Genomic DNA, 26332 nt, shown 5'->3' with positions numbered 1-26332 from the left:
AAAAGAAAATCATTTTTGGTGATGAATGATGAGCAACAAAGGAACATGCATGCCAGATGGCACTTGAATAAGCTGTCCACTGGGATAAAAAAGGTTTAAAAAACAACAACAACAACAACAACAACAACAATGTTATCATAATTAATGTCATATTTTAGCTTCTGTGGTCATTTTTTACAAGCTAAACACTGCAAGACTGTTTTACAGTTGAAGCAAGGATAAAATATCAACTCTAGTGATGAGACACTTGTTGTAATGACTTCCAACTCAGACGGGACTTAAACCCACAACCACTTGCTTAGGAGAATAGTGCCTTATCCATTATGCCAGTGGTGCTTACTGATGTCCTTATTTAAGACTGATAGGTTTTTAATAGTCAATTATTTATTTTTGAAAAAAAGTGAAGCTGTTTACTGTGTTCTTTGCATTACCAAGTCCAGCAAGAAATGTGCTGGTACTATCCAGAGCTGTCAGTATGGATTATCATGCTATATTGCAGAAAATCAATTTGATGCAACTGCTTTACCAACAGTATGTTAATCTTTTCCATTGCTGTTTTGTTGGCTGACTGAAGGAAGATATGCAGTGCATTTGAACCAAAGCAGATGTTAAATATTAATTTAATCAATGACTAATGACATAAGAAAAGGAAAAAAAAACAGTATATAAAGATACTCCAGGTGAGGCTTGAACTCACAACCTCGGCATGGCTCAACAGATACTATCTTATAAGTACAGCACGCTGACAAATTGCACCACTGGAGCACTTTTCAGCATTGATTGTTTATGCTAGATGTGGATTTTATTCAATACAATCAGTACAGTCATAAGAATTGAAAAAGAAAATCATTTTTGGTGATGAATGATGAGCAACAAAGGAACATGCATGCCAGATGGCACTTGAATAAGCTGTCCACGGTGATAAAAAAGGTTTAAAAAACAACAACAACAACAACAATGTTATCATAATTAATGTCATATTTTAGCTTCTGTGGTCATTTTTTACAAGCTAAACACTGCAAGACTGTTTTACAGTTGAAGCAAGGATAAAATATCAACTCTAGTGATGAGACACTTGCTGTAATTACTTCCACCCCATATGGGACTTGGACCCCCTGGCTTAGGAGGGCAGTGACTTATCCATTATGCCAGTGGTGCTTACTGATGTTCTTATTTAAGACTGTTAGGTTTTTAATAGTCAATTATTTATTTTTGAGGAAAAAGTGAAGCTGTTTACTGTGTTCTTTGCATTACCAAGTCCAGCAAGAAATGTGCTGGTACTATCCAGAGCTGTCAGTATGGATTATCATGCTATATAGCAGAAAATCAATTTGATGCAACTGCTTTACCAACAGCATGTTAATCTTTTCCATTGCTGTTTTGTTGGCTGACTGAAGGAAGATATGCAGTGCATTTGAACCAAAGCAGATGTGTGCTGACAACTTAAATGCACAATCATGTTTGTGTTTTTTCTTTCTTTCTTCGATCCTTTGTAATATCATATTAAATATTAAGGTAGCAGTTTATAATCAATGACTAATGACATAAGAAAAGGAAAAAAAACAGTATACAAAGATGCTCCAGGTGAGACTTGAACTCACAACCTCAGCATTGCTCAACAGATACTGTCTTATAAGTACCGCGCGCTGACCAATTGTGCCACTGGAGCACTTTGCAGCATTAATTGGTTATGCTAGATGTGGATTTTATTCAATACAATCAGTACAGTCATAAGAATTGAAAAAGAAAATCATTTTTGGTGATGAATGATGAGCAACAAAGGAACATGCATGCCACATGGCACTTGAATAAGCTGTCCACGGTGATAGAAAAGGTTTAAAAAACAACAACAACAATGTTATCATAATTAATGTCATATTTTAGCTTCTGTAGTCATTTTTTACAAGCTAAACACTGCAAGACTGTTTTACAGTTGAAGCAAGGATAAAATATCAACTCTAGTGATGAGACACTTGCTGTAATGACTTCCAACTCAGACGGGACTTAAACCCACAACCACTGGCTTAGGAGAACAGTGCCATATCCATTATGCCAGTGGTGCTTACTGATGTCCTTATTTAAGACTGATTGGTTTTTAATAGTCAATTATTTATTTTTGAAAAAAAAGTGAAGCTGTTTACTGTGTTCTTTGCATTACCAAGTCCAGCAAGAAATGTGCTGGTACTATCCAGAGCTGTCAGTATGGATTATCATGCTATATTGCAGAAAATCAATTTGATGCAACTGCTTTACCAACAGTATGTTAATCTTTACCATTGCTGTTTTGTTGGCTGACTGAAGGAAGATATGCAGTGCATTTGAACCAAAGCAGATGTTAAATATTAATTTAATCAATGACTAATGACATAAGAAAAGGAAAAAAAAAACAGGATACAAAGATGCTCCAGGTGAGGCTTGAACTCACAACCTCTGCATTGCTCAACAGATACTGTTTTATAAGTACCGCGTGCTGACCAATTGCGCCACTGGAGCACTTTGCAGCATTGTTTGGTTATGCTAGATGTGGATTTTATTCAATACAATCAGTACAGTCATAAGAATTGAAAAAGAAAATCATTTTTGGTGATGAATGATGAGCAACAAAGGAACATGCATGCCAGATGGCACTTGAATAAGCTGTCCACGGTGATAAAAAAGGTTTAAAAAACAACAACAACAATGTTATCATAATTAATGTCATATTTTAGCTTCTGTGGTCATTTTTTACAAGCTAAACACTGCAAGACTGTTTTACAGTTGAAGCAAGGATAAAATATCAACTCTAGTGATGAGACACTTGCTGTAATTACTTCCACCCCATATGGGACTTGGACCCCCTGGCTTAGGAGGGCAGTGACTTATCCATTATGCCAGTGGTGCTTACTGATGTTCTTATTTAAGACTGTTAGGTTTTTAATAGTCAATTATTTATTTTTGAGGAAAAAGTGAAGCTGTTTACTGTGTTCTTTGCATTACCAAGTCCAGCAAGAAATGTGCTGGTACTATCCAGAGCTGTCAGTATGGATTATCATGCTATATTGCAGAAAATCAATTTGATGCAACTGCTTTACCAACAGTATGTTAATCTTTTCCATTGCTGTTTTGTTGGCTGACTGAAGGAAGATATGCAGTGCATTTGAACCAAAGCAGATGTGTGCTGACAACTTAAATGCACAATCATGTTTGTGTTTTTTCTTTCTTTCTTCCATCCTTTGTAATATCATATTAAATATTAAGGTAGCAGTTTATAATCAATGACTAATGACATAAGAAAAGGAAAAAAAAACAGTATACAAAGATGCTCCAGGTGAGGCTTGAACTCACAACCTCAGCATTGCTCAACAGATACTGTCTTATAAGTACCGCGCGCTGACCGATTGCGCCACTGGAGCACTTTGCAGCATTAATTGGTTATGCTAGATGTGGATTTTATTCAATACAATCAGTACAGTCATAAGAATTGAAAAAGAAAATCATTTTTGGTGATGAATGATGAGCAACAAAGGAACATGCATGCCAGATGGCACTTGAATAAGCTGTCCACGGTGATAGAAAAGGTTTAAAAAACAACAACAACAATGTTATCATAATTAATGTCATATTTTAGCTTCTGTAGTCATTTTTTACAAGCTAAACACTGCAAGACTGATTTACAGTTGAAGCAAGGATAAAATATCAACTCTAGTGATGAGACACTTGCTGTAATGACTTCCAACTCAGACGGGACTTAAACCCACAACCACTGGCTTAGGAGAACAGTGCCTTATCCATTATGCCAGTGGTGCTTACTGATGTCCTTATTTAAGACTGATAGGTTTTTAATAGTCAATTATTTATTTTTGAAAAAAAGTGAAGCTGTTTACTGTGTTCTTTGCATTACCAAGTCCAGCAAGAAATGTGCTGGTACTATCCAGAGCTGTCAGTATGGATTATCATGCTATATTGCAGAAAATCAATTTGATGCAACTGCTTTACCAACAGTATGTTAATCTTTACCATTGCTGTTTTGTTGGCTGACTGAAGGAAGATATGCAGTGCATTTGAACCAAAGCAGATGTTAAATATTAATTTAATCAATGACTAATGACATAAGAAAAGGAAAAAAAAAACAGGATACAAAGATGCTCCAGGTGAGGCTTGAACTCACAACCTCTGCATTGCTCAACAGATTCTGTCTTATAAGTACCACGCGCTGACCAATTGCGCCACTGGAGCACTTTGCAGCATTGTTTGGTTATGCTAGATGTGGATTTTATTCAATACAATCAGTACAGTCATAAGAATTGAAAAAGAAAATCATTTTTGGTGATGAATGATGAGCAACAAAGGAACATGCATGCCAGATGGCACTTGAATAAGCTGTCCACGGTGATAAAAAAGGTTTAAAAAACAACAACAACAATGTTATCATAATTAATGTCATATTTTAGCTTCTGTGGTCATTTTTTACAAGCTAAACACTGCAAGACTGTTTTACAGTTGAAGCAAGGATAAAATATCAACTCTAGTGATGAGACACTTGCTGTAATTACTTCCACCCCATATGGGACTTGGACCCCCTGGCTTAGGAGGGCAGTGACTTATCCATTATGCCAGTGGTGCTTACTGATGTTCTTATTTAAGACTGTTAGGTTTTTAATAGTCAATTATTTATTTTTGAGGAAAAAGTGAAGCTGTTTACTGTGTTCTTTGCATTACCAAGTCCAGCAAGAAATGTGCTGGTACTATCCAGAGCTGTCAGTATGGATTATCATGCTATATTGCAGAAAATCAATTTGATGCAACTGCTTTACCAACAGTATGTTAATCTTTTCCATTGCTGTTTTGTTGGCTGACTGAAGGAAGATATGCAGTGCATTTGAACCAAAGCAGATGTGTGCTGACAACTTAAATGCACAATCATGTTTGTGTTTTTTCTTTCTTTCTTCCATCCTTTGTAATATCATATTAAATATTAAGGTAGCAGTTTATAATCAATGACTAATGACATAAGAAAAGGAAAAAAACCAGTATACAAAGATGCTCTAGTTGAGGCTTGAACTCACAACCTCGGCATTGCTCAACAGATACTGTCTTATAAGTACCACGCGCTGACCAATTGCGCCACTGGAGTGGTTTGCAGCATTAATTGGTTATGCTAGATGTGGATTTTATTCAATACAATCAGTACAGTCATAAGCATTGAAAAGAAAATAATTTTTGGTGATGAATGATGAGCAACAAAGGGACATGCATGCCAGATGGTACTTGAATAAGCTGTCCACGGTGATAAAAAAGGTTTAAAAAACAACAACAACAATGTTATCATAATTAATGTCATATTTTAGCTTCTGTGGTCATTTTTTACAAGCTAAACACTGCAAGACTGTTTTACAGTTGAAGCAAGGATAAAATATCAACTCTAGTGATGAGACACTTGTTGTAATAACTTCCAACTCAGACGGGACTTAAACCCACAACCACTGGCTTAGGAGAACAGTGCCTTATCCATTATGCCAGTGGTGCTTACTGATGTCCTTATTTAAGACTGATAGGTTTTTAATAGTCAATTATTTATTTTTGAAAAAAAGTGAAGCTGTTTACTGTGTTCTTTGCATTACCAAGTCCAGCAAGAAATGTGCTGGTACTATCCAGAGCTGTCAGTATGGATTATCATGCTATATTGCAGAAAATCAATTTGATGCAACTGCTTTACCAACAGTATGTTAATCTTTTCCATTGCTGTTTTGTTGGCTGACTGAAGGAAGATATGCAGTGCATTTGAACCAAAGCAGATGTTAAATATTAATTTAATCAATGACTAATGACATAAGAAAAGGAAAAAAAAAACAGTATATAAAGATACTCCAGGTGAGGCTTGAACTGACAACCTCGGCATGGCTCAACAGATACTGTCTTATAAGTACAGCACGCTGACAAATTGCACCACTGGAGCACTTTTCAGCATTGATTGTTTATGCTAGATGTGGATTTTATTCAATACAATCAGTACAGTCATAAGAATTGAAAAAGAAAATCATTTTTGGTGATGAATGATGAGCAACAAAGGAACATGCATGCCAGATGGCACTTGAATAAGCTGTCAACGTGATAAAAAAGGTTTAAAAAACAACAACAACAATGTTATCATAATTAATGTCATATTTTAGCTTCTGTGGTCATTTTTTACAAGCTAAACACTGCAAGACTGTTTTACAGTTGAAGCAAGGATAAAATATCAACTCTAGTGATGAGACACTTGCTGTAATTACTTCCACCCCATATGGGACTTGGACCCCCTGGCTTAGGAGGGCAGTGACTTATCCATTATGCCAGTGGTGCTTACTGATGTTCTTATTTAAGACTGTTAGGTTTTTAATAGTCAATTATTTATTTTTGAGGAAAAAGTGAAGCTGTTTACTGTGTTCTTTGCATTACCAAGTCCAGCAAGAAATGTGCTGGTACTATCCAGAGCTGTCAGTATGGATTATCATGCTATATAGCAGAAAATCAATTTGATGCAACTGCTTTACCAACAGCATGTTAATCTTTTCCATTGCTGTTTTGTTGGCTGACTGAAGGAAGATATGCAGTGCATTTGAACCAAAGCAGATGTGTGCTGACAACTTAAATGCACAATCATGTTTGTGTTTTTTCTTTCTTTCTTCCATCCTTTGTAATATCATATTAAATATTAAGGTAGCAGTTTATAATCAATGACTAATGACATAAGAAAAGGAAAAAAAACAGTATACAAATATGCTCCAGGTGAGGCTTGAACTCACAACCTCAGCATTGCTCAACAGATACTGTCTTATAAGTACCGCGCGCTGACCGATTGCACCACTGGAGCACTTTGCAGCATTAATTGGTTATGCTAGATGTGGATTTTATTCAATACAATCAGTACAGTCATAAGAATTGAAAAAGAAAATCATTTTTGGTGATGAATGATGAGCAACAAAGGAACATGCATGCCAGATGGCACTTGAATAAGCTGTCCACGGTGATAGAAAAGGTTTAAAAAACAACAACAACAATGTTATCATAATTAATGTCATATTTTAGCTTCTGTAGTCATTTTTTACAAGCTAAACACTGCAAGACTGATTTACAGTTGAAGCAAGGATAAAATATCAACTCTAGTGATGAGACACTTGCTGTAATGACTTCCAACTCAGACGGGACTTAAACCCACAACCACTGGCTTAGGAGAACAGTGCCTTATCCATTATGCCAGTGGTGCTTACTGATGTCCTTATTTAAGACTGATAGGTTTTTAATAGTCAATTATTTATTTTTGAAAAAAAGTGAAGCTGTTTACTGTGTTCTTTGCATTACCAAGTCCAGCAAGAAATGTGCTGGTACTATCCAGAGCTGTCAGTATGGATTATCATGCTATATTGCAGAAAATCAATTTGATGCAACTGCTTTACCAACAGTATGTTAATCTTTACCATTGCTGTTTTGTTGGCTGACTGAAGGAAGATATGCAGTGCATTTGAACCAAAGCAGATGTTAAATATTAATTTAATCAATGACTAATGACATAAGAAAAGGAAAAAAAAACAGGATACAAAGATGCTCCAGGTGAGGCTTGAACTCACAACCTCTGCATTGCTCAACAGATACTGTCTTATAAGTACCACGCGCTGACCAATTGCGCCACTGGAGCACTTTGCAGCATTGTTTGGTTATGCTAGATGTGGATTTTATTCAATACAATCAGTACAGTCATAAGAATTGAAAAAGAAAATCATTTTTGGTGATGAATGATGAGCAACAAAGGAACATGCATGCCAGATGGCACTTGAATAAGCTGTCCACGGTGATAAAAAAGGTTTAAAAAACAACAACAACAACAACAATGTTATCATAATTAATGTCATATTTTAGCTTCTGTGGTCATTTTTTACAAGCTAAACACTGCAAGACTGTTTTACAGTTGAAGCAAGGATAAAATATCAACTCTAGTGATGAGACACTTGCTGTAATTACTTCCACCCCATATGGGACTTGGACCCCCTGGCTTAGGAGGGCAGTGACTTATCCATTATGCCAGTGGTGCTTACTGATGTTCTTATTTAAGACTGTTAGGTTTTTAATAGTCAATTATTTATTTTTGAGGAAAAAGTGAAGCTGTTTACTGTGTTCTTTGCATTACCAAGTCCAGCAAGAAATGTGCTGGTACTATCCAGAGCTGTCAGTATGGATTATCATGCTATATTGCAGAAAATCAATTTGATGCAACTGCTTTACCAACAGTATGTTAATCTTTTCCATTGCTGTTTTGTTGGCTGACTGAAGGAAGATATGCAGTGCATTTGAACCAAAGCAGATGTTAAATATTAATTTAATCAATGACTAATGACATAAGAAAAGGAAAAAAAAAACAGGATACAAAAATGCTCCAGGTGAGGCTTGAACTCACAACCTCTGCATTGCTCAACAGATACTGTCTTATAAGTACCACGCGCTGACCAATTGCGCCACTGGAGCACTTTGTAGCATTGTTTGGTTATGCTAGATGTGGATTTTATTCAATACAATCAGTACAGTCATAAGAATTGAAAAAGAAAATCATTTTTGGTGATGAATGATGAGCAACAAAGGAACATGCATGCCAGATGGCACTTGAATAAGCTGTCCACGGTGATAGAAAAGGTTTAAAAAATAACAACAACAATGTTATCATAATTAATGTCATATTTTAGCTTCTGTGGTCATTTTTTACAAGCTAAACACTGCAAGACTGTTTTACAGTTGAAGCAAGGATAAAATATCAACTCTAGTGATGAGACACTTGTTGTAATGACTTCCAACTCAGACGGGACTTAAACCCACAACCACTTGCTTAGGAGAACAGTGCCTTATCCATTATGCCAGTGGTGCTTACTGATGTCCTTATTTAAGACTGATAGGTTTTTAATAGTCAATTATTTATTTTTGAAAAAAAGTGAAGCTGTTTACTGTGTTCTTTGCATTACCAAGTCCAGCAAGAAATGTGCTGGTACTATCCAGAGCTGTCAGTATGGATTATCATGCTATATTGTAGAAAATCAATTTGATGCAACTGCTTTACCAACAGTATGTTAATCTTATCCATTGCTGTTTTGTTGGCTGACTGAAGGAAGATATGCAGTGCATTTGAACCAAAGCAGATGTTAAATATTAATTTAATCAATGACTAATGACATAAGAAAAGGAAAAAAAAACAGTATATAAAGATACTCCAGGTGAGGCTTGAACTCACAACCTCGGCATGGCTCAACAGATACTGTCTTATAAGTACAGCACGCTGACAAATTGCACCACTGGAGCACTTTTCAGCATTGATTGTTTATGCTAGATGTGGATTTTATTCAATACAATCAGTACAGTCATAAGAATTGAAAAAGAAAATCATTTTTGGTGATGAATGATGAGCAACAAAGGAACATGCATGCCAGATGGCACTTGAATAAGCTGTCCACGGTGATAAAAAAGGATTAAAAAACAACAACAACAACAACAACAATGTTATCATAATTAATGTCATATTTTAGCTTCTGTGGTCATTTTTTACAAGCTAAACACTGCAAGACTGTTTTACAGTTGAAGCAAGGATAAAATATCAACTCTAGTGATGAGACACTTGCTGTAATTACTTCCACCCCATATGGGACTTGGACCCCCTGGCTTAGGTGGGCAGTGACTTATCCATTATGCCAGTGTTGCTTACTGATGTTCTTATTTAAGACTGTTAATTTTTTAATAGTCAATTATTTATTTTTGAGGAAAAAGTGAAGCTGTTTACTGTGTTCTTTGCATTACCAAGTCCAGCAAGAAATGTGCTGGTACTATCCAGAGCTGTCAGTATGGATTATCATGCTATATAGCAGAAAATCAATTTGATGCAACTGCTTTACCAACAGCATGTTAATCTTTTCCATTGCTGTTTTGTTGGCTGACTGAAGGAAGATATGCAGTGCATTTGAACCAAAGCAGATGTGTGCTGACAACTTAAATGCACAATCATGTTTGTGTTTTTTCTTTCTTTCTTCGATCCTTTGTAATATCATATTAAATATTAAGGTAGCAGTTTATAATCAATGACTAATGACATAAGAAAAGGAAAAAAAACAGTATACAAAGATGCTCCAAGTGAGGCTTGAACTCACAACCTCAGCATTGCTCAACAGATACTGTCTTATAAGTACCGCGCGCTGACCAATTGTGCCACTGGAGCACTTTGCAGCATTAATTGGTTATGCTAGATGTGGATTTTATTCAATACAATCAGTACAGTCATAAGAATTGAAAAAGAAAATCATTTTTGGTGATGAATGATGAGCAACAAAGGAACATGCATGCCACATGGCACTTGAATAAGCTGTCCACGGTGATAGAAAAGGTTTAAAAAACAACAACAACAATGTTATCATAATTAATGTCATATTTTAGCTTCTGTAGTCATTTTTTACAAGCTAAACACTGCAAGACTGTTTTACAGTTGAAGCAAGGATAAAATATCAACTCTAGTGATGAGACACTTGCTGTAATGACTTCCAACTCAGACGGGACTTAAACCCACAACCACTGGCTTAGGAGAACAGTGCCATATCCATTATGCCAGTGGTGCTTACTGATGTCCTTATTTAAGACTGATAGGTTTTTAATAGTCAATTATTTATTTTTGAAAAAAAGTGAAGCTGTTTACTGTGTTCTTTGCATTACCAAGTCCAGCAAGAAATGTGCTGGTACTATCCAGAGCTGTCAGTATGGATTTTCATGCTATATTGCAGAAAATCAATTTGATGCAACTGCTTTACCAACAGTATGTTAATCTTTACCATTGCTGTTTTGTTGGCTGACTGAAGGAAGATATGCAGTGCATTTGAACCAAAGCAGATGTTAAATATTAATTTAATCAATGACTAATGACATAAGAAAAGGAAAAAAAAAACAGGATACAAAGATGCTCCAGGTGAGGCTTGAACTCACAACCTCTGCATTGCTCAACAGATACTGTATTATAAGTACCGCGTGCTGACCAATTGCGCCACTGGAGCACTTTGCAGCATTGTTTGGTTATGCTAGGTGTGGATTTTATTCAATACAATCAGTACAGTCATAAGAATTGAAAAAGAAAATCATTTTTGGTGATGAATGATGAGCAACAAAGGAACATGCATGCCAGATGGCACTTGAATAAGCTGTCCACGGTGATAAAAAAGGTTTAAAAAACAACAACAACAATGTTATCATAATTAATGTCATATTTTAGCTTCTGTGGTCATTTTTTACAAGCTAAACACTGCAAGACTGTTTTACAGTTGAAGCAAGGATAAAATATCAACTCTAGTGATGAGACACTTGCTGTAATTACTTCCACCCCATATGGGACTTGGACCCCCTGGCTTAGGAGGGCAGTGACTTATCCATTATGCCAGTGGTGCTTACTGATGTTCTTATTTAAGACTGTTAGGTTTTTAATAGTCAATTATTTATTTTTGAGGAAAAAGTGAAGCTGTTTACTGTGTTCTTTGCATTACCAAGTCCAGCAAGAAATGTGCTGGTACTATCCAGAGCTGTCAGTATGGATTATCATGCTATATTGCAGAAAATCAATTTGATGCAACTGCTTTACCAACAGTATGTTAATCTTTTCCATTGCTGTTTTGTTGGCTGACTGAAGGAAGATATGCAGTGCATTTGAACCAAAGCAGATGTGTGCTGACAACTTAAATGCACAATCATGTTTGTGTTTTTTCTTTCTTTCTTCCATCCTTTGTAATATCATATTAAATATTAAGGTAGCAGTTTATAATCAATGACTAATGACATAAGAAAAGGAAAAAAACCAGTATACAAAGATGCTCTAGTTGAGGCTTGAACTCACAACCTCGGCATTGCTCAACAGATACTGTCTTATAAGTACCACGCGCTGACCAATTGCGCCACTGGAGTGGTTTGCAGCATTAATTGGTTATGCTAGATGTGGATTTTATTCAATACAATCAGTACAGTCATAAGCATTGAAAAGAAAATCATTTTTGGTGATGAATGATGAGCAACAAAGGGACATGCATGCCAGATGGTACTTGAATAAGCTGTCCACGGTGATAAAAAAGGTTTAAAAAACAACAACAACAATGTTATCATAATTAATGTCATATTTTAGCTTCTGTGGTCATTTTTTACAAGCTAAACACTGCAAGACTGTTTTACAGTTGAAGCAAGGATAAAATATCAACTCTAGTGATGAGACACTTGTTGTAATAACTTCCAACTCAGACGGGACTTAAACCCACAACCACTGGCTTAGGAGAACAGTGCCTTATCCATTATGCCAGTGGTGCTTACTGATGTCCTTATTTAAGACTGATAGGTTTTTAATAGTCAATTATTTATTTTTGAAAAAAAGTGAAGCTGTTTACTGTGTTCTTTGCATTACCAAGTCCAGCAAGAAATGTGCTGGTACTATCCAGAGCTGTCAGTATGGATTATCATGCTATATTGCAGAAAATCAATTTGATGCAACTGCTTTACCAACAGTATGTTAATCTTTTCCATTGCTGTTTTGTTGGCTGACTGAAGGAAGATATGCAGTGCATTTGAACCAAAGCAGATGTTAAATATTAATTTAATCAATGACTAATGACATAAGAAAAGGAAAAAAAAAACAGTATATAAAAATACTCCAGGTGAGGCTTGAACTGACAACCTCGGCATGGCTCAACAGATACTGTCTTATAAGTACAGCACGCTGACAAATTGCACCACTGGAGCACTTTTCAGCATTGATTGTTTATGCTAGATGTGGATTTTATTCAATACAATCAGTACAGTCATAAGAATTGAAAAAGAAAATCATTTTTGGTGATGAATGATGAGCAACAAAGGAACATGCATGCCAGATGGCACTTGAATAAGCTGTCCACGGTGATAAAAAAGGTTTAAAAAACAACAACAACAATGTTATCATAATTAATGTCATATTTTAGCTTCTGTGGTCATTTTTTACAAGCTAAACACTGCAAGACTGTTTTACAGTTGAAGCAAGGATAAAATATCAACTCTAGTGATGAGACACTTGCTGTAATTACTTCAACCCCATATGGGACTTGGACCCCCTGGCTTAGGAGGGCAGTGACTTATCCATTATGCCAGTGGTGCTTACTGATGTTCTTATTTAAGACTGTTAGGTTTTTAATAGTCAATTATTTATTTTTGAGGAAAAAGTGAAGCTGTTTACTGTGTTCTTTGCATTACCAAGTCCAGCAAGAAATGTGCTGGTACTATCCAGAGCTGTCAGTATGGATTATCATGCTATATAGCAGAAAATCAATTTGATGCAACTGCTTTACCAACAGTATGTTAATCTTTTCCATTGCTGTTTTGTTGGCTGACTGAAGGAAGATATGCAGTGCATTTGAACCAAAGCAGATGTGTGCTGACAACTTAAATGCACAATCATGTTTGTGTTTTTTCTTTCTTTCTTCCATCCTTTGTAATATCATATTAAATATTAAGGTAGCAGTTTATAATCAATGACTAATGACATAAGAAAAGGAAAAAAAAACAGTATACAAACATGCTCCAGGTGAGGCTTGAACTCACAACCTCAGCATTGCTCAACAGATACTGTCTTATAAGTACCGCGCGCTGACAGATTGCGCCACTGGAGCACTTTGCAGCATTAATTGGTTATGCTAGATGTGGATTTTATTCAATACAATCAGTACAGTCATAAGAATTGAAAAAGAAAATCATTTTTGGTGATGAATGATGAGCAACAAAGGAACATGCATGCCAGATGGCACTTGAATAAGCTGTCCACGGTGATAGAAAAGGTTTAGAAAACAACAACAACAATGTTATCATAATTAATGTCATATTTTAGCTTCTGTAGTCATTTTTTACAAGCTAAACACTGCAAGACTGATTTACAGTTGAAGCAAGGATAAAATATCAACTCTAGTGATGAAACACTTGCTGTAATGACTTCCAACTCAGACGGGACTTAAACCCACAACCACTGGCTTAGGAGAACAGTGCCTTATCCATTATGCCAGTGGTGCTTACTGATGTCCTTATTTAAGACTGATAGGTTTTTAATAGTCAATTATTTATTTTTGAAAAAAAGTGAAGCTGTTTACTGTGTTCTTTGCATTACCAAGTCCAGCAAGAAATGTGCTGGTACTATCCAGAGCTGTCAGTATGGATTATCATGCTATATTGCAGAAAATCAATTTGATGCAACTGCTTTACCAACAGTATGTTAATCTTTACCATTGCTGTTTTGTTGGCTGACTGAAGGAAGATATGCAGTGCATTTGAACCAAAGCAGATGTTAAATATTAATTTAATCAATGACTAATGACATAAGAAAAGGAAAAAAAAAACAGGATACAAAGATGCTCCAGGTGAGGCTTGAACTCACAACCTCTGCATTGCTCAACAGATACTGTCTTATAAGTACCACGCGCTGACCAATTGCGCCACTGGAGCACTTTGCAGCATCGTTTGGTTATGCTAGATGTGGATTTTATTCAATACAATCAGTACAGTCATAAGAATTGAAAAAGAAAATCATTTTTGGTGATGAATGATGAGCAACAAAGGAACATGCATGCCAGATGGCACTTGAATAAGCTGTCCACGGTGATAAAAAAGGTTTAAAAAACAACAACAATGTTATCATAATTAATGTCATATTTTAGCTTCTGTGGTCATTTTTTACAAGCTAAACACTGCAAGACTGTTTTACAGTTGAAGCAAGGATAAAATATCAACTCTAGTGATGAGACACTTGTTGTAATGACTTCCAACTCAGACGGGACTTAAACCCACAACCACTGGCTTAGGAGAACAGTGCCTTATCCATTATGCCAGTGGTGCTTACTGATGTCATTATTTAAGACTGATAGGTTTTTAATAGTCAATTATTTATTTTTGAAAAAAAGTGAAGCTGTTTACTGTGTTCTTTGCATTACCAAGTCCAGCAAGAAATGTGCTGGTACTATCCAGAGCTGTCAGTATGGATTATCATGCTATATTGCAGAAAATCAATTTGATGCAACTGCTTTACCAACAGTATGTTAATCTTTTCCATTGCTGTTTTGTTGGCTGACTGAAGGAAGATATGCAGTGCATTTGAACCAAAGCAGATGTTAAATATTAATTTAATCAATGACTAATGACATAAGAAAAGGAAAAAAAAAACAGTATATAAAGATACTCCAGGTGAGGCTTGAACTCACAACCTCGGCATGGCTCAACAGATACTGTCTTATAAGTACAGCACGCTGACAAATTGCACCACTGGAGCACTTTTCAGCATTGATTGTTTATGCTAGATGTGGATTTTATTCAATACAATCAGTACAGTCATAAGAATTGAAAAAGAAAATCATTTTTGGTGATGAATGATGAGCAACAAAGGAACATGCATGCCAGATGGCACTTGAATAAGCTGTCCACGGTGATAAAAAAGGTTTAAAAAACAACAACAACAATGTTATCATAATTAATGTCATATTTTAGCTTCTGTGGTCATTTTTTACAAGCTAAACACTGCAAGACTGTTTTACAGTTGAAGCAAGGATAAAATATCAACTCTAGTGATGAGACACTTGCTGTAATTACTTCCACCCCATATGGGACTTGGACCCCCTGGCTTAGGAGGGCAGTGACTTATCCATTATGCCAGTGGTGCTTACTGATGTTCTTATTTAAGACTGATAGGTTTTTAATAGTCAATTATTTATTTTTGAAAAAAAGTGAAGCTGTTTACTGTGTTCTTTGCATTACCAAGTCCAGCAAGAAATGTGCTGGTACTATCCAGAGCAGTCAGTATGGATTATCATGCTATATTGCAGAAAATCAATTTGATGCAACTGCTTTACCAACAGTATGTTAATCTTTACCATTGCTGTTTTGTTGGCTGACTGAAGGAAGATATGCAGTGCATTTGAACCAAAGCAGATGTGTGCTGACAACTTAAATGCACAATCATGTTTGTGTTTTTTCTTTCTTTCTTCGATCCTTTGTAATATCATATTAAATATTAAGGTAGCAGTTTATAATCAATGACTAATGACATAAGAAAAGGAAAAAAAAACAGTATACAAAGATGCTCCAGGTGAGGCTTGAACTCACAACCTCTGCATTGCTCAACAGATACTGTCTTATAAGTACCACGCGCTGACCAATTGCGCCACTGGAGCACTTTGCAGCATTGTTTGGTTATGCTAGATGTGGATTTTATTCAATACAATCAGTACAGTCATAAGAATTGAAAAAGAAAATCATTTTTGGTGATGAATGATGAGCAACAAAGGAACATGCATGCCAGATGGCACTTGAATAAGCTGTCCACGGTGATAAAAAAGGTTTAAAAAACAACAACAATGTTATCATAATTAATGTCATATTTTAGCTTCTGTGGTCATTTTTTACAAGCTAAACACTGCAAGACTGTTTTACAGTTGAAGCAAGGATAAAATATCAACTCTAGTGATGAGACACTTGTTGTAATGACTTCCAACTCAGACGGGACTTAAACCCACAACCACTGGCTTAGGAGAACAGTGCCTTATCCATTATGCCAGTGGTGCTTACTGATGTCCTTATTTAAGACTGATAGGTTTTTAATAGTCAATTATTTATTTTTGAAAAAAAGTGAAGCTGTTTACTGTGTTCTTTGCATTACCAAGTCCAGCAAGAAATGTGCTGGTACTATCCAGAGCTGTCAGTATGGATTATCATGCTATATTGCAGAAAATCAATTTGATGCAACTGCTTTACCAACAGTATGTTAATCTTTACCATTGCTGTTTTGTTGGCTGACTGAAGGAAGATATGCAGTGCATTTGAACCAAAGCAGATGTGTGCTGACAACTTAAATGCACAATCATGTTTGTGTTTTTTCTTTCTTTCTTCGATCCTTTGTAATATCATATTAAATATTAAGGTAGCAGTTTATAATCAATGACTAATGACATAAGAAAAGGAAAAAAAAACAGTATACAAAGATGCTCCAGGTGAGGCTTGAACTCACAACCTCAGCATTGCTCAACAGATACTGTCTTATAAGTACCGCGCGCTGACCAATTGCGCCACTGGAGCACTTTGCAGCATTAATTGGTTATGCTAGATGTGGATTTTATTCAATACAATCAGTACAGTCATAAGAATTGAAAAAGAAAATCATTTTTGGTGATGAATGATGAGCAACAAAGGAACATGCATGCCAGATGGCACTTGAATAAGCTGTCCACGGTGATAGAAAAGGTTTAAAAAATAACAACAACAATGTTATCATAATTAATGTCATATTTTAGCTTCTGTGGTCATTTTTTACAAGCTAAACACTGCAAGACTGTTTTACAGTAGAAGCAAGGATAAAATATCAACTCTAGTGATGAGACACTTGCTGTAATGACTTCCAACTCAGACAGGACTTAAACCCACAACCACTGGCTTAGGAGAACAGTGCCTTACCCATTATGCCAGTGGTGCTTACTGATGTTCTTATTTAAGACTGATAGGTTTTTAATAGTCAATTATTTATTTTTGAGGAAAAAGTGAAGCTGTTTACTGTGTTCTTTGCATTACCAAGTCCAGCAAGAAATGTGCTGGTACTATCCAGAGCTGTCAGTATGGATTTTCATGCTATATTGCAGAAAATCAATTTGATGCAACTGCTTTACCAACAGTATGTTAATCTTTTCCATTGCTGTTTTGTTGGCTGACTGAAGGAAGATATGCAGTGCATTTGAACCAAAGCAGATGTGTGCTGACAACTTAAATGCACAATCATGTTTGGGTTTTTTCTTTCTTTCTTCCATCCTTTGTAATATCATATTAAATATTAAGGTAGCAGTTTATAATCAATGACTAATGACATAAAAAAAGGAAAAAAAAAACAGAATACAAAAATGCTCCAGGTGAGGCTTGAACTCACAACCTTGGCATTGCTCAACAGATACTGTATTATAAGTACTGAGTGCTGACCAATTGCGCCACTGGAGCACTTTGCAGCATTGATTGGTTATGCTAGATGTGGATTTTATTCAATACAATCAGTACAGTCATAAGAATTGAAAAAGAAAATCATTTTTGGTGATGAATGATGAGCAACAAAGGAACATGCATGCCAGATGGCACTTGAATAAGCTGTCCACGGTGATAAAAAAGGTTTAAAAAACAACAACAACAATGTTATCATAATTAATGTCATATTTTAGCTTCTGTGGTCATTTTTTACAAGCTAAACACTGCAAGACTGTTTTACAGTTGAAGCAAGGATAAAATATCAACTCTAGTGATGAGACACTTGCTGTAATTACTTCCACCCCATATGGTACTTGGACCCCCTGGCTTAGGAGGGCAGTGACTTATCCATTATGCCAGTGGTGCTTACTGATGTTCTTATTTAAGACTGTTAGGTTTTTAATAGTCAATTATTTATTTTTGAGGAAAAAGTGAAGCTGTTTACTGTGTTCTTTGCATTACCAAGTCCAGCAAGAAATGTGCTGGTACTATCCAGAGCTGTCAGTATGGATTATCATGCTATATAGCAGAAAATCAATTTGATGCAACTGCTTTACCAACAGCATGTTAATCTTTTCCATTGCTGTTTTGTTGGCTGACTGAAGGAAGATATGCAGTGCATTTGAACCAAAGCAGATGTGTGCTGACAACTTAAATGCACAATCATCTTTGTGTTTTTTCTTTCTTTCTTCGATCCTTTGTAATATCATATTAAATATTAAGGTAGCAGTTTATAATCAATGACTAATGACATAAGAAAAGGAAAAAAAACAGTATACAAAGATGCTCCAGGTGAGGCTTGAACTCACAACCTCAGCATTGCTCAACAGATACTGTCTTATAAGTACCGCGCGCTGACCAATTGTGCCACTGGAGCACTTTGCAGCATTAATTGGTTATGCTAGATGTGGATTTTATTCAATACAATCAGTACAGTCATAAGAATTGAAAAAGAAAATCATTTTTGGTGATGAATGATGAGCAACAAAGGAACATGCATGCCACATGGCACTTGAATAAGCTGTCCACGGTGATAGAAAAGGTTTAAAAAACAACAACAACAATGTTATCATAATTAATGTCATATTTTAGCTTCTGTAGTCATTTTTTACAAGCTAAACACTGCAAGACTGTTTTACAGTTGAAGCAAGGATAAAATATCAACTCTAGTGATGAGACACTTGCTGTAATGACTTCCAACTCAGACGGGACTTAAACCCACAACCACTGGCTTAGGAGAACAGTGCCATATCCATTATGCCAGTGGTGCTTACTGATGTCCTTATTTAAGACTGATAGGTTTTTAATAGTCAATTATTTATTTTTGAAAAAAAGTGAAGCTGTTTACTGTGTTCTTTGCATTACCAAGTCCAGCAAGAAATGTGCTGGTACTATCCAGAGCTGTCAGTATGGATTATCATGCTATATTGCAGAAAATCAATTTGATGCAACTGCTTTACCAACAGTATGTTAATCTTTACCATTGCTGTTTTGTTGGCTGACTGAAGGAAGATATGCAGTGCATTTGAACCAAAGCAGATGTTAAATATTAATTTAATCAATGACTAATGACATAAGAAAAGGAAAAAAAAAACAGGATACAAAGATGCTCCAGGTGAGGCTTGAACTCACAACCTCTGCATTGCTCAACAGATACTGTCTTATAAGTACCGCGTGCTGACCAATTGCGCCACTGGAGCACTTTGCAGCTTTGTTTGGTTATGCTAGATGTGGATTTTATTCAATACAATCAGTACAGTCATAAGAATTGAAAAAGAAAATCATTTTTGGTGATGAATGATGAGCAACAAAGGAACATGCATGCCAGATGGCACTTGAATAAGCTGTCCACGGTGATAAAAAAGGTTTAAAAAACAACAACAACAATGTTATCATAATTAATGTCATATTTTAGCTTCTGTGGTCATTTTTTACAAGCTAAACACTGCAAGACTGTTTTACAGTTGAAGCAAGGATAAAATATCAACTCTAGTGATGAGACACTTGCTGTAATTACTTCCACCCCATATGGGACTTGGACCCCCTGGCTTAGGAGGGCAGTGACATCCATTATGCCAGTGGTGCTTACTGATGTTCTTATTTAAGACTGTTAGGTTTTTAATAGTCAATTATTTATTTTTGAGGAAAAAGTGAAGCTGTTTACTGTGTTCTTTGCATTACCAAGTCCAGCAAGAAATGTGCTGGTACTATCCAGAGCTGTCAGTATGGATTATCATGCTATATTGCAGAAAATCAATTTGATGCAACTGCTTTACCAACAGTATGTTAATCTTTTCCATTGCTGTTTTGTTGGCTGACTGAAGGAAGATATGCATTGCATTTGAACCAAAGCAGATGTGTGCTGACAACTTAAATGCACAATCATGTTTGTGTTTTTTCTTTCTTTCTTCCATCCTTTGTAATATCATATTAAATATTAAGGTAGCAGTTTATAATCAATGACTAATGACATAAGAAAAGGAAAAAAAACAGTATACAAAGATGCTCTAGTTGAGGCTTGAACTCACAACCTCGGCATTGCTCAACAGATACTGTCTTATAAGTACCACGCGCTGACCAATTGCGCCACTGGAGCTCTTTGCATGCATTAGTTGGTTATGCTAGATGTGGATTTTATTCAATACAATCAGTACAGTCATAAGCATTGAAAAGAAAATCATTTTTGGTGATGAATGATGAGCAACAAAGGGACATGCATGCCAGATGGTACCTGAATAAGCTGTCCACGGTGATAAAAAAGGTTTAAAAAACAACAACAACAACAATGTTATCATAATTAATGTCATATTTTAGCTTCTGTGGTCATTTTTTACAAGCTAAACACTGCAAGACTGTTTTACAGTTGAAGCAAGGATAAAATATCAACTCTAGTGATGAGACACTTGTTGTAATAACTTCCAACTCAGACGGGACTTAAACCCACAACCACTGGCTTAGGAGAACAGTGCCTTATCCATTATGCCAGTGGTGCTTACTGATGTCCTTATTTAAGACTGATAGGTTTTTAATAGTCAATTATTTATTTTTGAAAAAAAGTGAAGCTGTTTACTGTGTTCTTTGCATTACCAAGTCCAGCAAGAAATGTGCTGGTACTATCCAGAGCTGTCAGTATGGATTATCATGCTATATTGCAGAAAATCAATTTGATGCAACTGCTTTACCAACAGTATGTTAATCTTTTCCATTGCTGTTTTGTTGGCTGACTGAAGGAAGATATGCAGTGCATTTGAACCAAAGCAGATGTTAAATATTAATTTAATCAATGACTAATGACATAAGAAAAGGAAAAAAAAAAACAATATATAAAAATACTCCAGGTGAGGCTTGAACTGACAACCTCGGCATGGCTCAACAGATACTGTCTTATAAGTACAGCACGCTGACAAATTGCACCACTGGAGCACTTTTCAGCATTGATTGTTTATGCTAGATGTGGATTTTATTCAATACAATCAGTACAGTCATAAGAATTGAAAAAGAAAATCATTTTTGGTGATGAATGATGAGCAACAAAGGAACATGCATGCCAGATGGCACTTGAATAAGCTGTCCACGGTGATAAAAAAGGTTTAAAAAACAACAACAACAATGTTATCATAATTAATGTCATATTTTAGCTTCTGTGGTCATTTTTTACAAGCTAAACACTGCAAGACTGTTTTACAGTTGAAGCAAGGATAAAATATCAACTCTAGTGATGAGACACTTGCTGTAATTACTTCCACCCCATATGGGACTTGGACCCCCTGGCTTAGGAGGGCAGTGACTTATCCATTATGCCAGTGGTGCTTACTGATGTTCTTATTTAAGACTGTTAGGTTTTTAATAGTCAATTATTTATTTTTGAGGAAAAAGTGAAGCTGTTTACTGTGTTCTTTGCATTACCAAGTCCAGCAAGAAATGTGCTGGTACTATCCAGAGCTGTCAGTATGGATTATCATGCTATATAGCAGAAAATCAATTTGATGCAACTGCTTTACCAACAGCATGTTAATCTTTTCCATTGCTGTTTTGTTGGCTGACTGAAGGAAGATATGCAGTGCATTTGAACCAAAGCAGATGTGTGCTGACAACTTAAATGCACAATCATGTTTGTGTTTTTTCTTTCTTTCTTCCATCCTTTGTAATATCATATTAAATATTAAGGTAGCAGTTTATAATCAATGACTAATGACATAAGAAAAGGAAAAAAAAAACAGTATACAAAGATGCTCCAGGTGAGGCTTGAACTCACAACCTCAGCATTGCTCAACAGATACTGTCTTATAAGTACCGCGCGCTGACCGATTGCGCCACTGGAGCACTTTGCAGCATTAGTTGGTTATGCTAGATGTGGATTTTATTCAATACAATCAGTACAGTCATAAGAATTGAAAAAGAAAATCATTTTTGGTGATGAATGATGAGCAACAAAGGAACATGCATGCCAGATGGCACTTGAATAAGCTGTCCACGGTGATAGAAAAGGTTTAAAAAACAACAACAACAATGTTATCATAATTAATGTCATATTTTAGCTTCTGTAGTCATTTTTTACAAGCTAAATACTGCAAGACTGATTTACAGTTGAAGCAAGTATAAAATATCAACTCTAGTGATGAGACACTTGCTGTAATGACTTCCAACTCAGACGGGACTTAAACCCACAACCACTGGCTTAGGAGAACAGTGCCTTATCCATTATGCCAGTGGTGCTTACTGATGTCCTTTTTTAAGACTGATAGGTTTTTAATAGTCAATTATTTATTTTTGAAAAAAAGTGAAGCTGTTTACTGTGTTCTTTGCATTACCAAGTCCAGCAAGAAATGTGCTGGTACTATCCAGAGCTGTCAGTATGGATTATCATGCTATATTGCAGAAAATCAATTTGATGCAACTGCTTTACCAACAGTATGTTAATCTTTACCATTGCCGTTTTGTTGGCTGACTGAAGGAAGATATGCAGTGCATTTGAACAAAAGCAGATGTTAAATATTAATTTAATCAATGACTAATGACATAAGAAAAGGAAAAAAAAAACAGGATACAAAGATGCTCCAGGTGAGGCTTGAACTCACAACCTCTGCATTGCTCAACAGATACTGTCTTATAAGTACCACGCGCTGACCAATTGCGCCACTGGAGCACTTTGCAGCATTGTTTGGTTATGCTAGATGTGGATTTTATTCAATACAATCAGTACAGTCATAAGAATTGAAAAAGAAAATCATTTTTGGTGATGAATGATGAGCAACAAAGGAACATGCATGCCAGATGGCACTTGAATAAGCTGTCCACGGTGATAAAAAAGGTTTAAAAAACAACAACAATGTTATCATAATTAATGTCATATTTTAGCTTCTGTGGTCATTTTTTACAAGCTAAACACTGCAAGACTGTTTTACAGTTGAAGCAAGGATAAAATATCAACTCTAGTGATGAGACACTTGCTGTAATTACTTCCACCCCATATGGGACTTGGACCCCCTGGCTTAGGAGGGCAGTGACTTATCCATTATGCCAGTGGTGCTTACTGATGTTCTTATTTAAGACTGTTAGGTTTTTAATAGTCAATTATTTATTTTTGAGGAAAAAGTGAAGCTGTTTACTGTGTTCCTTGCATTACCAAGTCCAGCAAGAAATGTGCTGGTACTATCCAGAGCTGTCAGTATGGATTATCATGCTATATTGCAGAAAATCAATTTGATGCAACTGCTTTACCAACAGTATGTTAATCTTTTCCATTGCTGTTTTGTTGGCTGACTGAAGGAAGATATGCAGTGCATTTGAACCAAAGCAGATGTGTGCTGACAACTTAAATGCACAATCATGTTTGTGTTTTTTCTTTCTTTCTTCCATCCTTTGTAATATCATATTAAATATTAAGGTAGCAGTTTATAATCAATGACTAATGACATAAGAAAAGGAAAAAAACCAGTATACAAATTTGCTCTAGTTGAGGCTTGAACTCACAACCTCGGCTATTGCTCAACAGATACTGTCTTATAAGTACCACGCGCTGACCAATTGCGCCACTGGAGCTCTTTGCAGCATTTATTGGTTATGCTAGATGTGGATTTTATTCAATACAATCAGTACAGTCATAAGAATTGAAAAGAAAATCATTTTTGGTGATGAATGATGAGCAACAAAGGGACATGCATGCCAGATGGTACTTGAATAAGCTGTCCACGGTGATAAAAAAGGTTTAAAAAACAACAACAACAATGTTATCATAATTAATGTCATATTTTAGCTTCTGTGGTCATTTTTTACAAGCTAAACACTGCAAGACTGTTTTACAGTTGAAGCAAGGATAAAATATCAACTCTAGTGATGAGACACTTGTTGTAATGACTTCCAACTCAGACGGGACTTAAACCCACAACCACTGGCTTAGGAGAACAGTGCCTTATCCATTATGCCAGTGGTGCTTACTGATGTCCTTATTTAAGACTGATAGGTTTTTAATAGTCAATTATTTATTTTTGAAAAAAAGTGAAGCTGTTTACTGTGTTCTTTGCATTACCAAGTCCAGCAAGAAATGTGCTGGTACTATCCAGAGCTGTCAGTATGGATTATCATGCTATATTGCAGAAAATCAATTTGATGCAACTGCTTTACCAACAGTATGTTAATCTTTTCCATTGCTGTTTTGTTGGCTGACTGAAGGAAGATATGCAGTGCATTTGAACCAAAGCAGATGTTAAATATTAATTTAATCAATGACTAATGACATAAGAAAAGGAAAAAAAACAGTATATAAAGATACTCCAGGTGAGGCTTGAACTCACAACCTCGGCATGGCTCAACAGATACTGTCTTATAAGTACAGCACGCTGACAAATTGCACCACTGGAGCACTTTTCAGCATTGATTGTTTATGCTAGATGTGGATTTTATTCAATACAATCAGTACAATCATAAGAATTGAAAAAGAAAATCATTTTTGGTGATGAATGATGAGCAACAAAGGAACATGCATGCCAGATGGCACTTGAATAAGCTGTCCACGGTGATAAAAAAGGTTTAAAAAACAACAACAACAATGTTATCATAATTAATGTCATATTTTAGCTTCTGTGGTCATTTTTTACAAGCTAAACACTGCAAGACTGTTTTACAGTTGAAGCAAGGATAAAATATCAACTCTAGTGATGAGACACTTGCTGTAATTACTTCCACCCCATATGGGACTTGGACCCCCTGGCTTAGGAGGGCAGTGACTTATCCATTATGCCAGTGGTGCTTACTGATGTTCTTATTTAAGACTGTTAGGTTTTTAATAGTCAATTATTTATTTTTGAGGAAAAAGTGAAGCTGTTTACTGTGTTCTTTGCATTACCAAGTCCAGCAAGAAATGTGCTGGTACTATCCAGAGCTGTCAGTATGGATTATCATGCTATATAGCAGAAAATCAATTTGATGCAACTGCTTTACCAACAGCATGTTAATCTTTTCCATTGCTGTTTTGTTGGCTGACTGAAGGAAGATATGCAGTGCATTTGAACCAAAGCAGATGTGTGCTGACAACTTAAATGCACAATCATGTTTGTGTTTTTTCTTTCTTTCTTCGATCCTTTGTAATATCATATTAAATATTAAGGTAGCAGTTTATAATCAATGACTAATGACATAAGAAAAGGAAAAAAAAACAGTATGCAAAGATGCTCCAGGTGAGGCTTGAACTCACAACCTCAGCATTGCTCAACAGATACTGTCTTATAAGTACCGCGCGCTGACCAATTGCGCCACTGGAGCACTTTGCAGCATTAATTGGTTATGCTAGATGTGGATTTTATTCAATACAATCAGTACAGTCATAAGAATTGAAAAAGAAAATCATTTTTGGTGATGAATGATGAGCAACAAAGGAACATGCATGCCAGATGGCACTTGAATAAGCTGTCCACGGTGATAGAAAAGGTTTAAAAAACAACAACAATGTTATCATAATTAATGTCATATTTTAGCTTCTGTAGTCATTTTTTACAAGCTAAACACTGCAAGACTGATTTACAGTTGAAGCAAGGATAAAATATCAACTCTAGTGATGAGACACTTGCTGTAATGACTTCCAACTCAGACGGGACTTAAACCCACAACCACTGGCTTAGGATAACAGTGCCTTATCCATTATGCCAGTGGTGCTTACTGATGTCCTTATTTAATACTGATAGGTTTTTAATAGTCAATTATTTATTTTTGAAAAAAAGTGAAGCTGTTTACTGTGTTCTTTGCATTACCAAGTCCAGCAAGAAATGTGCTGGTACTATCCAGAGCTGTCAGTATGGATTATCATGCTATATTGCAG

At 35.9% G+C, this 26332-nt stretch overlaps 4 non-coding genes across 4 annotated transcripts; all 4 read right to left on the bottom strand.

Annotated features, from left to right (window-relative positions):
• Window positions 1-3299: 3299 nt before the first annotated feature.
• On the bottom strand, window positions 3300-3392 carry TRNAI-UAU (transfer RNA isoleucine (anticodon UAU)). The gene is given in 2 exon segments: window positions 3300-3335; window positions 3355-3392. It is a non-coding gene; the product is annotated as a tRNA-Ile (tRNA).
• A 13606-nt stretch (window positions 3393-16998) lies between these two features.
• Window positions 16999-17091, bottom strand: TRNAI-UAU (transfer RNA isoleucine (anticodon UAU)). Its single transcript is given in 2 exon segments — window positions 16999-17034; window positions 17054-17091. It is a non-coding gene; the product is annotated as a tRNA-Ile (tRNA).
• A 5157-nt stretch (window positions 17092-22248) lies between these two features.
• On the bottom strand, window positions 22249-22341 carry TRNAI-UAU (transfer RNA isoleucine (anticodon UAU)). The gene is given in 2 exon segments: window positions 22249-22284; window positions 22304-22341. It is a non-coding gene; the product is annotated as a tRNA-Ile (tRNA).
• Window positions 22342-25686: 3345 nt separating this feature from the next.
• On the bottom strand, window positions 25687-25779 carry TRNAI-UAU (transfer RNA isoleucine (anticodon UAU)). Its single transcript is given in 2 exon segments — window positions 25687-25722; window positions 25742-25779. It is a non-coding gene; the product is annotated as a tRNA-Ile (tRNA).
• Window positions 25780-26332: the final 553 nt, after the last annotated feature.

This window comes from Pseudophryne corroboree, chromosome 4, assembly GCF_028390025.1.
Source record: "Pseudophryne corroboree isolate aPseCor3 chromosome 4, aPseCor3.hap2, whole genome shotgun sequence".
NCBI classification, from domain to species: Eukaryota; Metazoa; Chordata; class Amphibia; order Anura; family Myobatrachidae; genus Pseudophryne; species Pseudophryne corroboree.
The sequence above is the reverse complement of the archived record's forward strand: the minus strand, read 5'-3'. Positions and strand labels throughout refer to the sequence as shown.